At 43.9% G+C, this 20,995-nt stretch overlaps 1 protein-coding gene and 1 long non-coding RNA gene across 7 annotated transcripts in view; one reads left to right on the forward strand and one right to left on the reverse strand.

Moving 5' to 3' along the window:
• Positions 1-15,326, reverse strand: part of Lin54 (lin-54 DREAM MuvB core complex component) — a 75,531-nt gene extending 60,205 nt beyond the window's left edge. For 2 of the 6 annotated variants that reach the window (XM_052735498.1, XM_052735494.1), the window contains exon 1: positions 13,005-13,261. The gene's annotated coding sequence lies outside the window, so the exon portion shown is untranslated. The other 4 variants (XM_052735496.1, XM_052735493.1, XM_052735497.1 and 1 more) reach the window with 4 other exon arrangements.
• Positions 15,327-15,464: 138 nt separating this feature from the next.
• LOC128108654 (uncharacterized) lies at positions 15,465-20,658 on the forward strand. The gene is made up of 2 exons (XR_008217568.1): positions 15,465-16,177; positions 20,297-20,658. It is a non-coding gene; the product is annotated as an uncharacterized LOC128108654 (long non-coding RNA).
• Positions 20,659-20,995: the final 337 nt, after the last annotated feature.

Below are 20,995 nucleotides of genomic sequence, written 5' to 3' on the forward strand. Positions count from 1 at the left end.
ACTGAATGAGGTAATCGGAGTGCCTGCATCCAACAGAACCATAAAAGTTTGACTCTTTACTCTCACTAGGTATGTATTCAAAAGAAATGGAAAGTCGCAGCCATCAAACCTTGAACTTAATTAATGTTTACAGCAGGGTTATCCACAACAGTTTCAAACTGAGAAAGTTCCGATGCCCAGTGTTAAGTGGATGGATATACAAAGGGTGGGAGATCTGTGCAGTAGAGTATTATTTAACAGTTGAAAGGAAGAGAATTAGTAATGAGTGCAACAGTAAAGATCAATCTCAAAATCATGTTGCAAGGAAAGGCCCACTATACAACTCCGTGTGTCACAGGGATCGAGCACACAAGGGCCCTGACTTACATTAGTTCAACTGTGTTGGTTTTTTTTTTTTCTCTTCTTTACAATGTACTTTAAAATGGGTCGGAGACACATAGGGATGGACTTTGGTCTTTCTTAAGGACAGGGACACCTCATCCCAACCTTCATCCACCTCTTTCCTTCAGATCAGGATATAGATGGAGCTTGGGACTCCACATTTATAAGCAAAGTTGGCATTTCTTTCAATCCTAAGAACTCACTCTTGCAGCCCAACCAAACTCCTGTGGTTTTCAATCAACACAAAGCTCCATGTCCTTGTTGCCACCTGCCAAAGTCCCCACACAACAAGTTTTGAAGGCTCCTTAACTTACAAGGAGTTGAATGTGTACAACAACTAAAGTGTCATTCTGTGGGCTTACAATCCTCAGCTAGGGGCATGGAGTTGAGTGTGTACAGTGAGTAAGCATCATCCAGTGAGCTTCCACTCCTCGGCTGAGCCTGGAATTACTCAACAGGTAAACCCCTCTCTGTCCAAGCTGTTCTTGTCTAACTCACAGATGACATCATTCACTACCAGACTCCATCCTTTTCCTAGCCCACAAGGGCCTATCTTTCCCTTCCTTTCCAGGAGCCACAGCCCAAACTGAGGTGGGAGATTTGTTTTTTTAAATAGTCAATTAGCAAGCAAGGAAACAAAGTAACGAGCTACTGCTTCAGAGGCAGAAACCACAAAGTCCTGAGTCTGAGACAAAGTTTGTTTGTTTGTTCGTTTTAGTAGTAACAGGAAAAGCACGAGAATCATGTGGAAGCCAGTTCCTCTAGACCCCCCAGGCCCACTGAGAAGACAAAGGGGTTGCCCGGGCTGATGCCCAACATACAGGAAGTTGGCATCCCTACTGCTCGCAGAGGGAGATAGTGTTTTTCTTAGATTGGACAATAAGCAAAGCTACCCTTTGCTACAGCGAGGGATACTGTATCATCAAGGCCATTTGCTTTTGGTGGAAACAACCCAGACTCATGTGCATGACAGGCAAATATAGCCTCTGACCTACATTCCTACCTTTATTTTATTTTGGACAGGGTTTTTGGTTAAGTAGCTCAGGCTAATCTGAAAGTTGGGATCCTTCTGCATCAGTCACCCACTAGCTAGGATCACAGACATTCGCCACCATAAAAAGATCTTTTAAAACAACAGCTCATGCTGGGCAAGGGTAGCACACGCCTTTGAACCCAGTACTCAGGAGGCAGAGGCAGGTGGATCTCTATGAGTTTGAGGCCCAGCCTGGTCTACAAAGCAAGTTCCAGGACAGCCAGGACTGTTACACAGCAGAACTCCGTCTCAAAAAAATAAATAAATAAATAAATAAAATAAAATAAAAGGAAAAAAAAAAACCAGCTGTCCAGCTGTCACTGATTTCCTTGCAACTTGTACAGAAATGCCAAGACCCACAGAGTCCTCTCCCGGTATCTATTTCAGCAATGTTTTATACTCCAAGTGTATACATCTGCTACATACTGTTTAACCTAGCCCTAAGTACTCTATGTTTTTAAGCTACTGTAAATGGTTTTCCCCTGCTTTCCAAATGTTTGTCACTACTACAGAGATACAATTGGTTTTTGTGTGCTGTCCATGGACCCTGCATCCCAAGCCCACTTACTCACTGTAGTAGTTTTTCAATGTAGATTATTTAAAATGCTCAATATCGTCTGCAAGGAACAACTGTAAGCCTTCCTTTCTAATCTGCACACCTTTCCTTTCTTTTGCCTTACAATATTTGCTGTGACATCACACAAAACGATGACTTAGGGGAATGAAAACACACATCCTTGCCTGCTTTCCAATCTCATTTGTTTATCTGTAGGTTTCTCAGATTTCCTTTATCAAGTTGAAAATGTTAGCTTCCACTCTGTTTTCTGACTTTTTCAAAGGTCTCTTTTGTTAGTATATTTATTTGTGTGGTGGTGAGGTGAGTGTGCAAGGACCCTGGTGAAAGCGTGGCGATCAGAGAACCAAGTGAGGGACTCGATTCTCTCCTTCCACCATGGGAATCACCAGGACTGGGTGGAGGGCACGAGGCTCAGCCAAAGGCACCGTTATCTACTAAGCCATCTTGCCTATCATTTGAAAAAACAAACAAGCCTAGAGAATTGGCTCAGCACTGGCTGCTCTAGCAGAAGACCAGGGCTGGGCTCCCAGCACCTATGGCAGCTCACAACCATTTGTAACTCCATTTCCACGGGATCCAGTGCCCTCTTCTGGACTGAGGGCACTGTACATATATGGTACATGGACATACACACAGGCAAGGCATCCATATACATGAAGTAAAAATAATAAAAAATTTAAATGAAGAATGGTGGTTCTTGTATATAATCCAAGGACTTAGGAGGATGCGGCAGGGAGATTGTAAGTTCAGAGCTAACTTGGGTAGTGGTTTGAATGAGCAATGGCCCCCATAGGCTCAAGTATGAATAATGAATCCCCACTTGTTGGGATGTTTGGGGAAAGTTATGGAAACTTTGATAGATACAGTCTTGCTGGAGGAAGTACATCACTGGGAGAGGACTCTGAGGGTTAAACAGCCTCATCTACTTCCTGCTTGCTCTATTCACCTCCTGGATGTGGAGAGAAATGTGTTCAACCAGCTTCCTGCTCCTATGCCATGCCTTCCCTGTCACAATGGACTCGCCATCTGGAACTGTAAGCTAAAATAAACATTCTTCTTTAAGTTGCTCTTTGGTCATGGTATTGTATCATAGCACAGAAAAGTAACTAATCCACCAATGTCCATATCAAGGTGCAGTCACAGAAGGGTGAGGGGTGAAAACGGAACTCACTGGTAGAACACTGGTCTAGTATGTATAAGGCCCAATGTTCAATTTCTAGCAACACACACGCGCGCGCACACACACACACACACACACACACACACACACACACGTCTGCCATATGCTTTTTATAAAATTATCAAAAAAAAAATCAGATGGTTTTCTACTTTAGTCTGCAAGTTAAACTGATTTTTATTACCAATCCAGTTCTACATTCTCAATCACACTTTGTATAAACTGCCGAATTCTATTGTTAATATTCTGCTAAGCATTTTTGTCTATATTCATATGTATTGGTTTGTAGTTTTCTTTTCTTGTAGCATCTGCCTGGGAATAATGCTAGCCTGACAAAATGAAGTGGAGCACATTCTCTGCTCAGAAAAAGTCTGCACAGAATTGTCTACCTCCTCCTTATATGTTGCTTAGAATTTATCTGAGACACATAGAGACACATGGCTTATAGGAAGCTTTCTTTTGTTTTTGTTCTAGAGACAAGGTCTTACACGCACACAGGCTGGCCTCAAGTGATCCTGCTTCAACCTGGCAAACATCTATAGAAAGGAACCACTGTGCCTGGCTCACAAAAAAGGTTTTCTTGTTAAACTTATAAATTTAATATCTTTGATAAACTCTTTATGAGTCACTTTGATATTTGATAGTTTGTGTCTTTGAAGGAATTCGTGTACTTCCTCTAAGTTGCCAAGTTTATTAGCACTATATAATTATATTTAATGATATATAATTAAAGTTATATATAATATTCTTTCCTTTCAACATCTGCAGGCTCTGTAGAAAAGTCCTCTCTCCATTCCTCCCACTGGTATTTGGCTCTCTCCCTTTTTTCCTGACTGGTAATCTAGTTGGAGATTTCAGTTGTCCTTTTTAGTCTTGTTCAATGTTGTCTTTGATGCTTCCCTTCTCCCCTCTGAGTGCTTCAGGTGTAATCTGACCTCCTTTCTCCAGAATCTTAAAATGGCAACAAGAGTCAAGGGCTTAGTAAGCACAGCCTAGAGGCCCACAGTGTTGTTCTATCTACATCACTCTCATCCTAAGGATATTTTTGTTATTGTTTGTTAAATTTCTAGACGATTGAGGGATGATATATATGAGCAAGTTTATGCCTGAAAAACTTTAAATGTTTGCTATCTGTCCTTCTCCAGAAAAACATAATTTTTCAAGCTGTGGTTCAGATCACTGACAAAGCTTTGTTTTGTTTCTTCCTCAAAATGGCAAGAAAACATTATTAAAAAGCAAAGGGATAGTGCAGCCCAGACATACTAAAGACCACATTGGCTCCCAGAGTTACAGTTCTCAAGGGCAGGATGATTGATTCCTAAGCCTTCTATACCTACAATAAGCCATTAAGACATAAAAACCAAACTAACAAAAACAAACCAAAGAATACCAACACTACTTTAAATGCATTCCATTAAGATCAATTTCTACTATCATTTATTCACTTCAAAATATTTTATAATAGTCCTTGTGATTTTATCTTTGACACAGGGATAATAGATAGCATTTAATACCTAAACATTTGGAGATTTTTCTATGTATCTTGTATCAATGAAGACAGAAACTCTATCATTTCCATAATTTGAAATAAGAGATTTGGGAGTGAGTTATGATCTCTCTTGGTGAATGTTTCACCTTGTGCACTTGAACACATAAACTAAAGGTAGTGTTCTAAAATGTTAGGTCAAGTTGACTTTGAGTATTATTTGCATAGTCCATATCCTTACTCATGTTCAGTCAGCCGTATTTGTACACTTACTCCTCTAACCCCAAAAGAGAGACTGCCGGGTCTCAGGCAAGCCTGGACTGTATGTATATAGCAAGGAAAAAAGGAAAGCAACTTATTGAATAAAAAATACGAAACCAACTGTTCTGTTGTTTAATAACCACTGAGAGAGAGTATTGAAGTTCCTAAATATGATTGTGGTCCTATCCTTTAAAGTTCCGCTATTAAAAACTAAGTCCACATTCATCCTGTTAAGAGATTTGGAATAGCACAGAATGGTGGTACATGCTAGAAATCCCAATACTTGGGAGGCAGGAGGATTTTTATTTTGAGGCAATTTCAAAGCCAGCCTGAGTCACATAGCCAGACTCCAGAGTGGGCTAAGCAGAGGAGGAAGAAGGAAACGAGGGAAGACAGGGGAACAAGACAGCGAAGACTCACATGCAATACAGAGGACTAGAAGCTGTGTATGCCTTTTTGAACTGGGAGTTCAAGCTTCTAATAAGAAACGCTTAGCCGGGCGGTGGTGGCGCACGCCTTTAATCCCAGCACTCGGGAGGCAGAGGCAGGCGGATCTCTGTGAGTTCGAGGCCAGCCTGGTCTACAGTGCGAGATCCAGGAAAGGCGCAAAGCTACACAGAGAAACCCTGTCTCGAAAAACCAAAAAAAAAAAAAAAAAAAAAAAAACAAAAAAAAAAAAAAAAAAAAAAAAAAAAAAAGAAACGCTTAATTGATTTGGTCAGTCTGTAAGTAATCAGGGACTGTGCAAAGTTCTAGAGCCAGGGCTACCTTCAAAAGCCATTCAAAAGTCTCTAGAGCATCTTATATCATTACATATTTCAACTAGGGTCACATGCAGGGCATACTAACCTTCACTAAAACAAATCCTCCAGAGCTTGTGAGCATGGCAGGAAAAGGGTTTGGCCCTTTAGTTATATGATTCATCACCTAATTTTATCCCTAGGAATGGAAGCTATGTGCTAGCATATGTGTCTTCATCAATGTTGAAGTCGAGTCCAAGGAAAGAGGATTTTCAAAGGCCAAGGAAGTTAAGGAGCTTCAGTTTGCTAACCTACACAAGAGTTATTCCCAGTCAATGTATGGAGGGGAAGAAACCAGAATATAAAATGCAATCCCCCTGCCTCCAGCAGCTTCACAGTTCATAGCATGAATGTTCTAAGCATCTAAGGCAAAAATACACTCCTGGAAGTCAATATTTTACCCCCTCACAGTTGAAAACGGTTGACTGCTTTAAGTCCAATCAGAGTCACTCAATTCAAAAAGTCTAATGATTTCTGACTCTGTCTCAATGCCCTTTGTTAAATACCACCTTCATCAGCACCAGGCACTATATCCTACACCCTAATTTTCGTCATAGCATCTACAGCCATCACAAAGTTCTTGTCTATTTGTCTATAACTTGGTTACCCTCCCATTTCTTTAGAATGTGAGTTACGGGGGGGAAAAGGACTTACTGGATTTTCTCACCAAAATCCCCTCCTCTCCTAGGGCCTAACAGAGCTGGCAAACAATAGCCTCTCAGTAGAAATGTGAAGAATGAATAAACTAACCACAGAGAAGGAGTACCACAAAAACTACCATTATTTATACTGAGCTTTGCAAATAACTGTGTAAGGCAGGTTTATATACTACTCTGAGACTTTACAGCACTTTAAATAAGAAATCCACACCACCATAAGTCATGTTAAACAAAATGAGAAATTATTTTCAAGTAAATTTTCAACAATATCTTCTGATAATACTATCTAAAAACCCACAAGCTTAACTTTTAACTAACTTACAGTTTTATGAGTAGTTTAACTAATAGGTGCTTATTGCTTTCTGACTTTGAGAAAGTTTGGGAAATTAAGCCCTGAAGAGCATAAAACTCAACAGACAAACAGAACAACCATAGGTGTAGCCTGGGAGAGGTAACCTCACCTCAGCATTATATTGAACAGACAGTTAAAGGGTTATTACAGTAAAAAGTCCACAGCAGAGATAAACAGATTGGATTTAGCACAGTGACAATGAAGAAGTAAATTGTATTTAAAAGTTTAAAATAATATAGATGGAAATAAAAGGCTACACGTTTACATTTTAAAGAACTTATTACAGAGTGTTACCACAGAAGAAACACACCAGAATGCTGAGGCAGGAGTATCATGCATTCAATGCCAGCATGGATTATGTAGAGGCCCTTATCTCAGACAACACATTCTCTATTAGGAGTCCACATAGAAGACCTATTTTCCAATCTTGGCTCTACTCAATGCTTATCATGTTGTCTTAGTTAGGGTTACTGTTGCTGCGATGACACACCATGACAATAAAGCAAGCCGGGGAGGAAAGGGTTCACTTGGCTTACACTGCCACACCATGGTCCATCACTGAAGGAAGTCAGGACAGGAACTCAAACCAGGGCAGGATCCTGGAGGCAGGAGCTGATGCTGAGGCCATGGAAGGGAGCTGCTTACTGGCTTGTTCCACATGGCTTGCTCAGTCCATTTTCTTTCTTTTTTTCTTTTTTTTTTTTTTTCCGTTTTTCGAGACAGGGTTTCTCTGTGTAGCTTTGCGCCTTTCCTGGAACTCGCTTTGTAGACCAGGCTGGCCTCGAACTCACAGAGATCCACCTGCCTCTGCCTCCCAAGTGCTAGGATTAAAGGCGTGTGCCACCACTGCCCGGCCCAGTCTACTTTCTTATTGACCCCAGGACCACCAGGCTAGGGATGGCACCACCCACCATGGGCTCAGCCCTTCCCCATTAATCACTAATTGAGAAACTGCCTTACAGCTGGATCTCATGGAGGCATTTTCTCAACTGAGGCTCCTTCCCCTCTGATGACTCTATTGTGTCAAGTTGACACACAAAACCAGCCATTACACATGTAATCCCACACTCACTCACAAGGTCATTATGAAGACATGGGTGCACTGTAACTCCACATTTCTTTCTTGCTTCTCCCTTTAAGTTCTGTTTTTATGCACTTAATATTCCTTCATCAACACTTGCCTCTGCTTCCAGACTGCTAGCCAGCCTCACCTGTGCTCCTGCCACCCTGCTTTCCTCACCATGCTTGACTGTTTCAGTTCTGGAACAGTCTCGTGCAGGTAAGCACAGCTGCTGAGTCATGAGTGCAATGGCCATGGTATGTCCAGAAGATAGCATGAACCAATTTGAGAAGTGACACCCCTACCCCCAAATCCTGGAGGATATGGCTAGCTGCTTCAGGTTCCCACCACCCTAACTTCCCTGCAATGACAGACTGAAGCCTGGAGTTGTGAGTTAGAATTCATGGTTTCATCAGGTATCTTATCACAGCGACCTGAATCCAGACCAAAACAGATGCTAACCAAGCCTCTTGGATTCCCATGTTCATATCCTACTGATACCCAGTAAGGCCATCACTATGTCCTAAATAAATAAAGGAAAAGAACACTGGTCAATAGTTTCCAAATAACTTTTCTTCAAATGTCTTTTTAAAGTTATTATTTTAGACAGGGTCTCACTGTGTAGCCCCTGGCTGGCCTACAGCTTATTATATAGACCAAACTGGTTTCAAACTCACAGAAATCCACTTGTCTTTGTCTCCTGAGTGCTGCATTTAAAGGTGAGAGCCACCATATCCAGCTAAATACCATCTCCTTTAAATTACATTCATTTCTTCAGCCATTCATTGTATATCTTTTCTCATTTTCCTCTTTATTTGCATGTTTTTCTTCTCTAGGCCATTAATTTTCTATATTTCCCAATAAAGCATGCCAAAATGTGATGCTAAAAAAAAAAAAAAAAAAAAAAAGCTTAAGCTCTTTTAATCTGGGGCTGGAGTGATGGCTCAGCAGCCAGCTGGTAAAGATGCTTACCACCATGCCTGATGACCTGAGTTTGATCCATGGATCCACATGGAGGAACCAACTCTCCAGTTGTCCTCTGATCTCCACATGTGGGCCATAGCATGTGAGTTCGCACACAAACAGTAAATTAATTTTTTAAAAATAGATCTTTTAGGGGCTGGAGAGATGGCTCAGAGGTTAAGAGCACTGGCTGCTCTTCCAGAGGTCCTGAGTTCAATTCCCAGCAACCATATGGTGGCTCACAACCATCTGTAATGAGATCTGGTGCCCTCTTCTGGCCTGCAGGCATACATGCAGGCAGGACACTATATACATAATAAATAAATAAATCTTTAAAAAAAAAAAAAATAGATCTTTTAATCTTTGACACACCTCCATAGAAATATTAGTCTGTATTGTAGTATGTACTATGCAGATTATTCACGCGTTACTCCACCCAGCCTGGAGTACACTATGGTGTTTCGACTTGTCTCCTCTCAGCTCCAGCGCATCTTACATAAACATTCCTGGCTTTATGTCCACTCTACTCAAAAGTCGTATGCGATCAGAGCCTACTGCAGTAAGGCCCCTTTTAGCCTATAGTTTCAGCTTTACCTCAACAATTCTTAAACCAAAAGCCCTAAATTAGTTTTTCCTATATCCCTAGCATAGTATAGGACTCACAGACAACCCATAATAAAGGCTGACTATTCCTTATCCAAAATGCTTGGTATCAGAAGTGTTTCAGACTCTCAAGTCTCACATTGGGGACATATGTATGGCTTTTCCTTCTAATGTTATCCCTACATTAATATCCAAATGCTCTAAAACCTAAAAGTTTTTGAGTGAACATTTTGGATCAGATTAGGGATGTTTAACCTGTTTGACAAATAATGATGAAACTCTAAAGTGGGTGTGATACCAAACATCTATAATCCTAGCACTGGGGAAACTGAGGCAAGAAGAATCTCCAGTTCCAGACTGGCTTGAGCTACAGTGAAACCCTGTCTCCAAAAAAAGCAACCAACCCAAACAAGCAAAACATCTATATTGTTCCTCTCTAAACAAAACAGATACCTGACTTTCTCCAGAGGCAAATTCTACTTTCAGACATTCAAATACACTTAAATTACTAATAGGCAATTTTCCTTACTAAAATGATCTAAAAACTGAGCTCTAGTGCCAGGCAGTGGTGGCGAGTGCCTTTAATTCCAGCACTTAGGAGGGAGAAGCAGACGGATCTCTGTGAGTTCAAGGCCAGCCTGGTCTACAGAGGGAGTTCCTGGACAGCCAGGCTACACAGAGAAACCATGTCTTGAGAAACAACAACAAAACAAAACAAACAAACAAAAAGCCAATACACACTGAGCTTTAAAAGGTAATTACCCCTTGGTCTACAAAGAGAGTTCCAGAACAGTCAGGGCTATTACATAGAGAAATTCTGTCTCAAAAAACTAAAAAAGAAAAATAAAAAAAATAATTACCTAAGGAATGTTGAGATAGGGAGAATAGTCTTCCCTAGGGAACAGTATACCAGTTCAGTTAGTTAGCCAAAACAAAAGGTCAGCCCTGAAAACATATACATACAAATAACCATAATTATTATATAGACTGAGTGGGTTGTACTTATGTATTTAGAAATACACAAACACACACACACACACACACACACACACACACACACACACACACACACACACACCTATGTAACAACAATTAATGAAAAAGAAGGCCATGAACTTGAAAAAGATCAAGAAGGGGTATATGGGAGGTTTTGGAGGGAGGAAAGAGAAGGGGAAAATGATGTAATTATATTATAATTTCAAAAAAAGAAAAAAATTTTAAAGGTAATCACAGATGGGTATAGTGGCACATGCCTTTAATCCCAGCACTCAGAAGCAGGTGGACCTCTGTGAGTTCAAGGTCAGACTGGTCTAAATAGTGAGTTCCAGGACAGCTAGAGCTACATAGAGAAGCCCTGTCTCAAAGAAAAGGTAGTTTAAAGGTTTCACAAACCAGACATGGCAGTTCATACCTGTAAGCCCAGCACTTGGGAGGCAGGACCATTTTGAGTTAGAGGCTAGTTTGTGCCAATGCAAATTTCAGGCCAACCTAGCTACAGAATGAGACTAAATATGGAGAGGGGTGGGGGATAATCACTAAGAATCAACAAAAAAGACAACAGAGTTGGTAGGTAAAATTAGCCTGAGCATGAGCTCAGCAGTTAAGGGCAGTAGCTGCTCCTCCAACGGACCCAGTACCCATATGGCAGCAGCCCACAACTGTCTGTATTCCCAGCTCCAGAGTATTCAAGGCCTGAGGACACTGCATGAATGCGATGCACAGACATACATGTAGCCAAAACACCTCCACATACACATACACACATACACACATACACATATACACGCATACACACACACACACACACACACACACACACACACACACACACAGAGCTATCTGGGGCTACACAGCAAGACCCCATTTAAAAATAACAAAGCATTTTAAGTTTTAAAAATTCTTACTCTTACTAAGTAAGCTAATTGATGTGGACCAAAAAATTGCAGCATAATTTAATTAAAAAAAAACAGATTTCTACTCAATAATGCAAGATCAAATTGTGTGTGTGTGTGTGTGTGTGTGTGTAATGTTTTCTTCTTTTTAAAAAAAGATTCATTTTTTATGTATGCGTGTATATGCCACATGTGTGCAGGTTCCCAAGGAAGCTAGAAGAAGGCATCAGATTCCCTGGAGCTTTGAGCTGCCTCACATGGGTGCTGGAACTGGGGACAGGTACACTCTTAAGGGATGAGCTATGTCCTCAGCCACAATTTTCATAGTCTTTACACTGACTTATCTGTTGGGGGAGCACACTTGCCATGACGAAGTCAAAGAACAACTTGGAAAGTGCTGTTCTCTTATCACCGTGTGCAGCCCAGGGGACTGAACTCAGGTTCAGGAGTGTTAGCATGGCCAGTGCCTTTACCTGCTGAGCCGTCTGGCTGGCCCCTCAAATTATATTTTTAGTGAACAACAATCATTAAATCTTCTAAGTACCTTTCATATAGTTGCTTTAAACGTTCTTTGGCTTCTCATTCTTGCAGTGAGTGAAGAAAGCCAAAGTCCAAACTATGCACACACATTCAGACAAGATATCTGCCCTGTATATACACAATATACCATATGCTAATATATGAAGTACTTCATTTTACTTTGTAGACAACCTGAGAAAGAAAAATCCATTGCTACTCATAAATAAAACTAGTAGGCAGTTCTTAAATATCAACCTGTTTACTCTCATAATTCAAGGTCACTGACCCAACCTTCTACCACTTAAGCTGAAGAAATAAGGAGGACCCCAAATATGTGCACAAAATTTCAGTATCATTCCTGTTGTACGCAAGGAGACTGGCTAAGGAGCCAGCAGCACACTTAGGACAGTAAGGACCCTCAAGTGACAAAAGTAAGCTGGGGCCACTATAAAGGTCAGTCAAGCCTTAAGATTGAGGTGACAGTGCTCTAGTTACCTGAACAAAGAAGCTGCATCTGCACTCTAACAGGCTTCAGTATCTTTATCAGGTTAAAGTGCTCAAGGCTTGCATCAAGCCTCATGTCCCTGACAGTAAAGGTTAACTCACAAGCAGAATGGAATTTCACTTGTAGTATACAGCCTATTATAAAATCTTCCATAACTTCGCTCTCTGAATTTATGAAATTAGATGGAGACAGAGAAGAAATTCCCTTTAAAACTGAGCAGAAAATATGATTTACAGTATCAACTGTTATTTGCCAAGTGGCCGGTTCAAAGATGCCACCCCAAGGATGACAGCGCCATATAAATTTTTTTTGATTGCTACAACACGGGTCCATATGTTCAAAAATAGGTGAGGACCCACACCCCAACAAGTTAGACCATGCTCTGTCACCAACATTAAACGTGGAAGAAAATGTCAATGCTCTGCCTCCCCCAAAGAAACACAACTCCCTGAACTGCTGAACACCATCAGCCAACCCCCACTGAGTGGGTATTTTAAGTATCTTATCAGGAAATCATGATAAGTACTAGCGGTTCCTCTAGGCCTCAGCAGCAGCCTTAGGTGTAAGGGAACTCAGCCCTTGATACTCAAAAAAATAATGTTGATGTCATTAGGAGGCTACTGATTCTTTGCACTCCGGACAAGTCATTCTTGATCCGCAACGCATTTCCTCCCCCAGCTCCCAAATAAAGAGCTCTGCAGACAGAGAGCCCCCGGGTACCCCCCTTCTCCTCTACCTCCAGAGGCTGCTGCTTTCTCCACCCTCCGGCTCTGAGGAGCGGGCTCCAGAAGGTCCCGGGCAATTCCGAGCCCGGGCAGTGCTTGTTTTGCCAGTGCACGGTAGCTCTGTCCAGCTGCTTCCTTTCCCAGTTTGCCCGAAAAGAAGCACTACAGGGTACCCGGGGACCCAGGCGGGAGCCGGGGTGGCGATGTCGCCGCGGCTGCCTCCTCTGGTATGTCAGGGGCCGGGATTGTATTTCGAAAGATCCGCCATTTTCACCTCGTCATCACCATCACAGCTCAGCAGCTTCCCCCGACAGCCGAGCCCCGGCCGCCGCCGCCGCCGCCGCCAGTCACCTCCCCCTTCCTCCTGCTCCCGCCCCGGCCCGCCCTCCCGAGCAGCACACACCCACATATCCGGGGAAACCTCCCGCCCGCCCCGCCAACCTTCAAACGCGCACCGGAGGTTCTAGGGCTCACCGGCGAGCCGAGCCAGACCTAGCACCCCAGGACCAGACACCCAGCTCCTGCGGGCCCCGCAGGAACGCCAACGGGAGTCGTGATACCTGCGAGATTCCAAGTCCGAGATACTTGTTAAGAGGGCAAGCCATGTGGAATCTGACACAAGAACAGAAAAGACCCCAAACTCTTTCATTTCCAGAAAAACACTTGAGATGGTAGACCGTGTTTTGTGTACATTTCGGAGACGGAGACCTTTAACGTCACTCACCAACTTTGGCATTCTACTCCACCCACAGAACTACTTTGACAGTATAGCTATTTCCATATGCATGTCTGATTCTCAGGCACCCCTTAATTACAGGTGCTGATCCTACAGTGTTTTGTTTTTGATTTTTAAGAATAAAGTTCTAAACTATTTCCCTCTCCACTTAACTTTGGCCATTTCTGTCCATGAACAACACCATTACGTCAATTTGTCGTTGGTTTAAGTTGTACAAGTGCCACTAAATTTAAAGTGTATTGAATTAAAGTGATTAATTCCAACTGTGGAGACATGAACGAAACATGAATGATCGCCTTCTAACATACAGAAAACACAGCTCTTCGCTAGAATTCCTTGACAAATGGTTTTAGGATCTAAGTTTCCAAATTAAGAACCATCTGCTGCTGATACACTTGCTCAATGCAGTGGAAATAAACAACTTGCTTTAGAACAAGATTCCGGAATGACCTATCCACCCCTTCCAGTTCCTCTCCTCGTTTAGTTTAATAAGTAGCCAAAAGAGGATACAAGTAATGCTTAATCATCTAAGGAATAAGAACACATAAGCTGCAAGGCTTCTTAATGGGACCAGCATTCTCCAAAAATTCGCGGTTTAATTTCAGAAAGTCTTAAATAATTGCCAATTCAAAAGCTGTAATCCTTTATCATTCAGCTACAACATAAGCTCTAAAATTGAATCTCAGGGTTGTGAATAGGGCTATTCTACTGTCTTAAGTTTACCTAAGAATAAGGTAGAAGCAGAAGCCATTTCATTTCCCTACCTTGTTTGAATGACAACTCCATATAAAAGTCAGCAGGCTCTGGCTTAATCAAGTGCTGTCTCCCACCCACTCCCGGCGCGTTTTTATATACAGCCCGCTAGAGGCTGAGCGTATAAAGGGTTCCCAGTTTCTCCATCTTTCAACTTTATTCCCCCACCAACAGCCGGGTCCACCGGCACTCGGCACTCGGATGGTTGTTTACCGTTGCTTGGCCAGGCTGAGTCCCAGCCCGCTCCCTTCCCCCGTGCACCGCGGGGACATTATGACATTTGGCTGGTGGGCTTCGCGAGGGAAACGGACACACACCCCGAGGAGTCCATACAAAGGGGCGTAGGAAGAACGCGGCGGCGGGCAGCAGCGAAAGGAGGCGCTGGTACGAAATGACACAGCAGCAAAACCGGTTCCCAGAAGCCCGGGGCCGGTGGCTGCTTCCCGGGCCGCGCCGAGAGCCTGTCAACAGCCGCCCGGCCCTTCCTCCCGAGCGCGGAGCGGGCGGCGCCGACCCGGCCGAGTGACAGCCGCGCTCTCGGGCGCCAGCGGCTCGCGGCCGCGCCCCGACGACCCTCCGCCCGCCGCGGCCCACCGGCCCAGCTGCCCGGGAGCCGGCCGGCGCTCTCGGCTCGCGCCACCTCCCCGCGGGCCCGGCGCCGGTCCCCGCCGCTCAGCCCCGGCTCTCCGGAGCTGACACTCACCCGAGCCGGCGGCGCCGCCGCCTCCTTCTCGCGCCGCGCTCCCGGGGCTCCCAGCAGCCGCGGCGGCGGCGGCGCCTCCGAAACACAGACCCGGGTTTGTTCAAAATCACGCGCCCAGCGCCATTCCACCGCCGCATCCCATAATACGCCGGGCGCCCCGCCCCGCCCGCGCGCCGCCCCGCCCGCCCCTGCGCCGCCCCGCCTCCGCCGGCAGCCGCCGCCCCGCCCCTTCCGCGCGCCGCCCCGCCCCCTGGCAACCCGAGCCGCGTCATTGCGCAAGGCTGGTGGGGAGCGCGCTCGCGGTCCACGTGACTCCTCCCGGGGCCGCTGTCAAAGCGGAGGCCGGGAACACCCCTAGCTTCACGCTCCTGGCCCTGGGACAAGACCACAGTAGGTGCGGTTTCCAGCGGGCCCCCCGCTTGGGGATGAGCTTGAGTGAGGCGGGAGTCGACATCCTTTCTCGAATGCCAATCTCTTCAGGGTTTAGACATGAATTTTGGGAGGAGCGCCACAAAGCTCCTGAGAGGAGCAGGCAGAGTTAAACTTACTTTGAAAGGGAGTTTTTGATATTTTGTTTTGCAAGACAGTCCACATCTTATACGAATGCAGTATGGATTCTTTGTATTCAATCATTGTGGAATATAGTTTAAGGTGTGTTGCATTCGTTTTATGCTGTGGAATCTTTGTTTAAGGATGCAAAGTTGTGTTGCATTCTTTTATGTTGCATTGGTTTAACTCTGTGAAGCGGTGTTACTTTGCCTGTCTAAAACACGTCACTGGTCTAATAAAGAGCTGAATGGCCAATTGCTAGGCAGGAGAGAGAAATGGGCGGGCCTGGAAGGCAGAATAAATGAGTGAGAGAGAAGACAAGAACTACACAGAAGAAAGAACAGAAAACCTAAGTGTGTAAATGTACAACTGTGAGGTGCATCGCTAAAGGACTATGGAAGCCATGCAGGTAACATGAGTACCTGCGGAACAGCCTGGAGGAGGTGAGAGTTATGTTAAAGCTATCACTTTAAAACCAAATATTCCTGATAATAAAAATAACTTCCCAGGATTCAGACAGCTAAATAAATAGAATTCTTGCTATCAGTGTGGAGCAGCTACAAGATACTGGCCTGAACTGTTAGGCTATAACCACACTTTAGCAAACCCAGTGGGATGAAATTAGCATAGGCATAGAGAGAATTCTCCAACAGTGAGAATGTTGGAGAATACACACGGGTTTTGTTGGGGATCAGTATTGTGAACTCAGTTTATGAGAAACTTTGAGAACTAGCCAGAAATCCTGGTCAAGAGACTAGCAGTACTGTGGGGTATCTCTGGAAGGAAGAGGGCAGAGATGGAGTTCCCAAATTTGGCTGGCTTTGAGGAGAAAATCCCACCCTACCCCACCATGCACACACGCGCCCTGATAGAAAAATTCTGAGTCCCTTCCACCAGGGCTAGCACAATTCTGATATTACTACTATAAAACAGCACCTAAATTAGGGAAACATTTCTGGTTTTACTGTGATTTTGTTACAAAGACTAAAGTGACTATTACAATTCTATCAGTGTTACCAATCCGGTAGTAAAAAGAGCACACACCATAACAAAGTATTTAGACTATGTGGAGAATGATAGTCTTCCATTAGTCAATAGACTGGTGCAATTTATTAAAAGGAAAAAACATGATATCTTGGGATGCATTATGTAACACTCAGAAAATATGCTGATTATTACAATTCTTAGAAGGAGCTGGAGAGAGCTCTCCATGGTTAGGACCAGATGTTCCTGCAGAAGACCCAATATCTCCCATCGCCCCATATCAGGTGGCTTACAACTACCTGTAACTCCAGCTCCAGGGAATCCAACATCTTCTTCTGGCCTCCAAGGGCACCCATACTCATGCTTACATACCACAAACACACACACACACACACACACACACACACACACACACACACACACACACACAGATATACACATAATTTAAAAATAAAATCTTGGTTTTTTTTTTTTTTTTTTTTTTTTGGTTTTTCGAGACAGGGTTTCTCTGTGTAGCTTTGCGCCTTTCCTGGAACTCACTTGGTAGCCCAGGCTGGCCTCGAACTCACAGAGATCCGCCTGGCTCTGCCTCCCGAGTGCTGGGATTAAAGGCGTGCGCCACCACCGCCCGGCTAAAAATAAAATCTTAAAAATAAGTAAATGAAGTTCATATAAGACCAAGAAGCAAAGCTTTTAGCTGGGCTGGGTGGCACACACCCATATCCTAGCTTCTTGGAGGCTGAGGCAAGAACACTGGGAGTTTGAACCCAGCACTCAGGCTGGATTAATTAGTGAGACACCACCCCTGTCACACACACTGAGACAATGTTTCCTTCCTTGGATCAAGACTACAGTTAGCCGGGCAGTGGTGGCGCACGCCTTTAATCCCAGCACTTGGGAGGCAGAGCCAGGCAGATCTCTGTGAGTTCGAGGCCAGCCTGGACTACCAAGTGAGTTCCAGGAAAGACGCAAAGCTACACAGAGAAACCCTGTCTCGAAAAAACCAAAACAAAACAAAAGACTACAGTTAAGCCTGGCGGTGGTGATACACGCCTTTAATCCCAGCACTCGGGGGCAGAGCCAGGTCGATCTCTGTGAGTTCAAGGCCAGCCTGGTCTATAGAGTGAGATCCAGGACAGGCACCAAAACTACATGGAGAAAAAAAAAAAAGACTACAGCTAAAAACAGCAACATCAGCTATTACAACAAAATGGCAGCAGCGTCCCCGCTATTACAAGAGTACTCTTACCAAGAACTTAATTAAGCCTGGCCTGGCGGTACACAACTTTAACGCCAGAGGCAGGCAGATCTCTGTGAGTCTAAAGCACACCTGGACAGCCAGAGCTACATAGTGAGACCCTGTCTCTAACATCAACAAAAAGTACTTGATAAATAAGTAGAGATGTGGGGGCTGCTTGGACGGCTCAACAGGTGGGCTGCTTACTACCAAGCATGACAGTCTAAGCTCGACCCCTAGAACTCCCAAGGAGGGCGAAAACCAGCTCTCTCAAGCTGTCCTCAGACATGTGCATGTGTTTTGTGGCATACACGTGCTCCCCCCACACAAATGAATTAATGTAAAATTTAAAATGTAGAGATATAACAGCTGTTTAATATTTCCCATAGTGACTAAGCTAAAAAAATTAAGTGAGAAATATAAATATTGTCGAGACTAATAGTATTTATTAAAAAAAAAATCACAAATAGCTCAGGTTAGTTGATGTCTGGATCCGATGGCTGGGCTGAAATCCCAGCCTGCCATTTGGTAGCTGTGAGGATTAGGCAGCTACTGTCCATGAAGGACTCAGTGTCCTCACCCCTAGTTCTTGAGTTTCTGGGTTTTGTTTTGTTTTGTTTTTTCAGTTATTTTTCTCTTTGCAGTTTTTGTGGTTTACTTAAACAAAAATAAAGCATGCAGGTGAACCATGTATTCATTTTCTCCTCCGCTGCGCAGCCCACCGTTGGGATTGGTGACTTTGTTAGCCAACTGCGCTGATCTTTCTATGATGGCTTTGCAATTCTTGGGGGAAACATTGTAAGCGATCTTCAATTTTTTAGAAAAAGAAAAACAACTGATGCTGGGGACACTTACTGAGTGCTTAGGGAGTATGCTACCCCTGAGCTAAACCCTCAGGTCTGACTGAAAGCAATTCTGAGGAAAATAGAATAGAAAAAAATAAAATAAAAGCAGGAATATATAAGTAAGCATTGGGTAAGATTATTAGAAAACAAAATTAAATATATTTCTGTAGTAGAATATTATTTTAAGGTGTGTTACTTTTGTTTATATTACATTTGTTTTAACTCTGTAAAACTGTGTTACTACTGTGCCTGTGTAAACACCTGATGGCTTAATAAAGAACTGGCCAATAGCAAGGCAGGAGAAAAGATAGGCGGGGCTATCAGGCAGAGAGAATATATAGAAGGAGAAAACTGGGATTGGGAATCTAAGATGTAGGAGCCAGAGAAGGAGGAGGACTCCAAGGGCCAGCTACCCAGCTACACAGCAAGCCACAGAGTAAGAGTAAGATTTACAGAAGTTAGAGAATGGGAAAAGCCCAGAGGCAAAAGGTAGATGGGATAATTTAAGATAAGGAAAGCTGGCTAGAAACTAAGCCAAACTAAGGCCCGGCATTCATAAGTAATATAATAAGCCTCCATTTGTAATTTATTTGGAAGCTGAGTGGCAGACCCCCCAAGAAAAGAGTAAAAACAAACAACAAAATATTACTGAGTACCTATTTTGTACCAGATGTAATACTAGTCACAAAGTATGAGTTAATAAAATGTCCTTACCACAGGTCAGTTCCAAAAGATTATCAAGAATGTCCTTGGCGGCCAGGCGGTGGTGGTGCACCCCTTTAATCCCAGCACTCAGGAGGCAGAGGCAGGTGGATCTCTGTGAGTTCGAGGCCAGCCTGGGCTACAGAGCGAGTTCCAGGACAGGCTCCAAAGCTACATAACAAAACTCCGTCTGGAAAAACTGGGGGGAAAAAAAAAAAAAAGAATGTCCTTGGCTTGTGACAGCCCCTGTCTGAAGTCCGGGAAGTCTCTACAGACACAGTCAACAGGGACATGCTACCTTCCACTTTGACTTTTTGTTTTTTTTTTAAACAGGCTCCTGATTGTGTAGCCCGAGGCTTGCCTTGGATTGGTGCTGTCTCACTGCCTCAGCCCCCCAGCTGCTGGGATTGTAGGCATGTGCCTCCATGTCCAGCCTTAGCATGTTACCCTCTTTAGTACAACACCTGATAATCCCTTATTAGCAAATTTTTTGAAGACTGGAAGATTTCTGGAAGCTTATGACAAACTCATTTAGTGGTAAAAATTGGCTCAATGTGACATAAAATTAGTAATTTTTTTTTCCAAGACAGGATTTCTCTGTGTAGCCTTGGCTGTCCTGGAACTCACTCTGTAAACCAGGCTGGCCTCGAACTCAGAGATCCTTTTGCTTCTGCCTTCCCAGTGCTGGGATTAAAGGCGTGGGCCACCACTGCCTGGCCAAATCTGGATTTCTAAGAAAAACTACATTCATATGTTGAAGGAGAATTATTAAATTATTGAATTCTCTTTACTAGGTTGATGTTGGGAGGCCCTGCTGCTTAAGGTTACAGTTCACCATGTCTGGACGGCTCTCCGAGCTAGGCATAAAACGGAAGATTCCTCCTGCAGGGGCTTCCTCCTCTCTGCCTGACCTTCTCTGGAAGCTCCCTGAGCTTGGATGCCTGACTTAAGTGTGACCTTTGACACAGGTCCCTGTAAATGCTCTCCCCTGCTGCCCATGTGATGATTAGGTGGTGTGCCCCCATCAGTATGATGGGACCCTGCTGCCAAATACAAAGGAAGCATATATAAGCACCTATCAGGTGATGTCCCAGCTGCTGTCCCCATCCTATGTATTCCCCCTCGCTCTGGGATGAAGTTGAGCTGTCTCACTGAAGCTGACTCCTGGAAGGCTATTTCTGTTGTACTCACAACCCTACCAAGCCCTGCAAGCTGCCTCTGCTCCCTTTGTCCTCTCAGACTGGCGGCCAACGGACCGTGAGGAAAAGGGACACCCCACAGTGAAGACATGGAAAAGATTTCTTTTTTTGAGACATGGTCATAATATGTAGCTCTGGCTGGCCTGGAACTCCCTATGCAGATCAGGCTGAGCTCGAACACAACAATTTTGCCTGCCTCTTTCTCCCTAGTACTGGGATTAAAGGTGTGTGCTACCACACCTGCCTGCAAAAGATATCTTAAGACACAAAGCAGACATGTGTATAAGGTAGAAA

The sequence above is a fragment of the Peromyscus californicus genome, unplaced genomic scaffold (genome assembly GCF_007827085.1).
Source record: "Peromyscus californicus insignis strain IS unplaced genomic scaffold, ASM782708v3 Scaffold_13__1_contigs__length_99412109, whole genome shotgun sequence".
Classification (NCBI taxonomy): domain Eukaryota; kingdom Metazoa; phylum Chordata; class Mammalia; order Rodentia; family Cricetidae; genus Peromyscus; species Peromyscus californicus.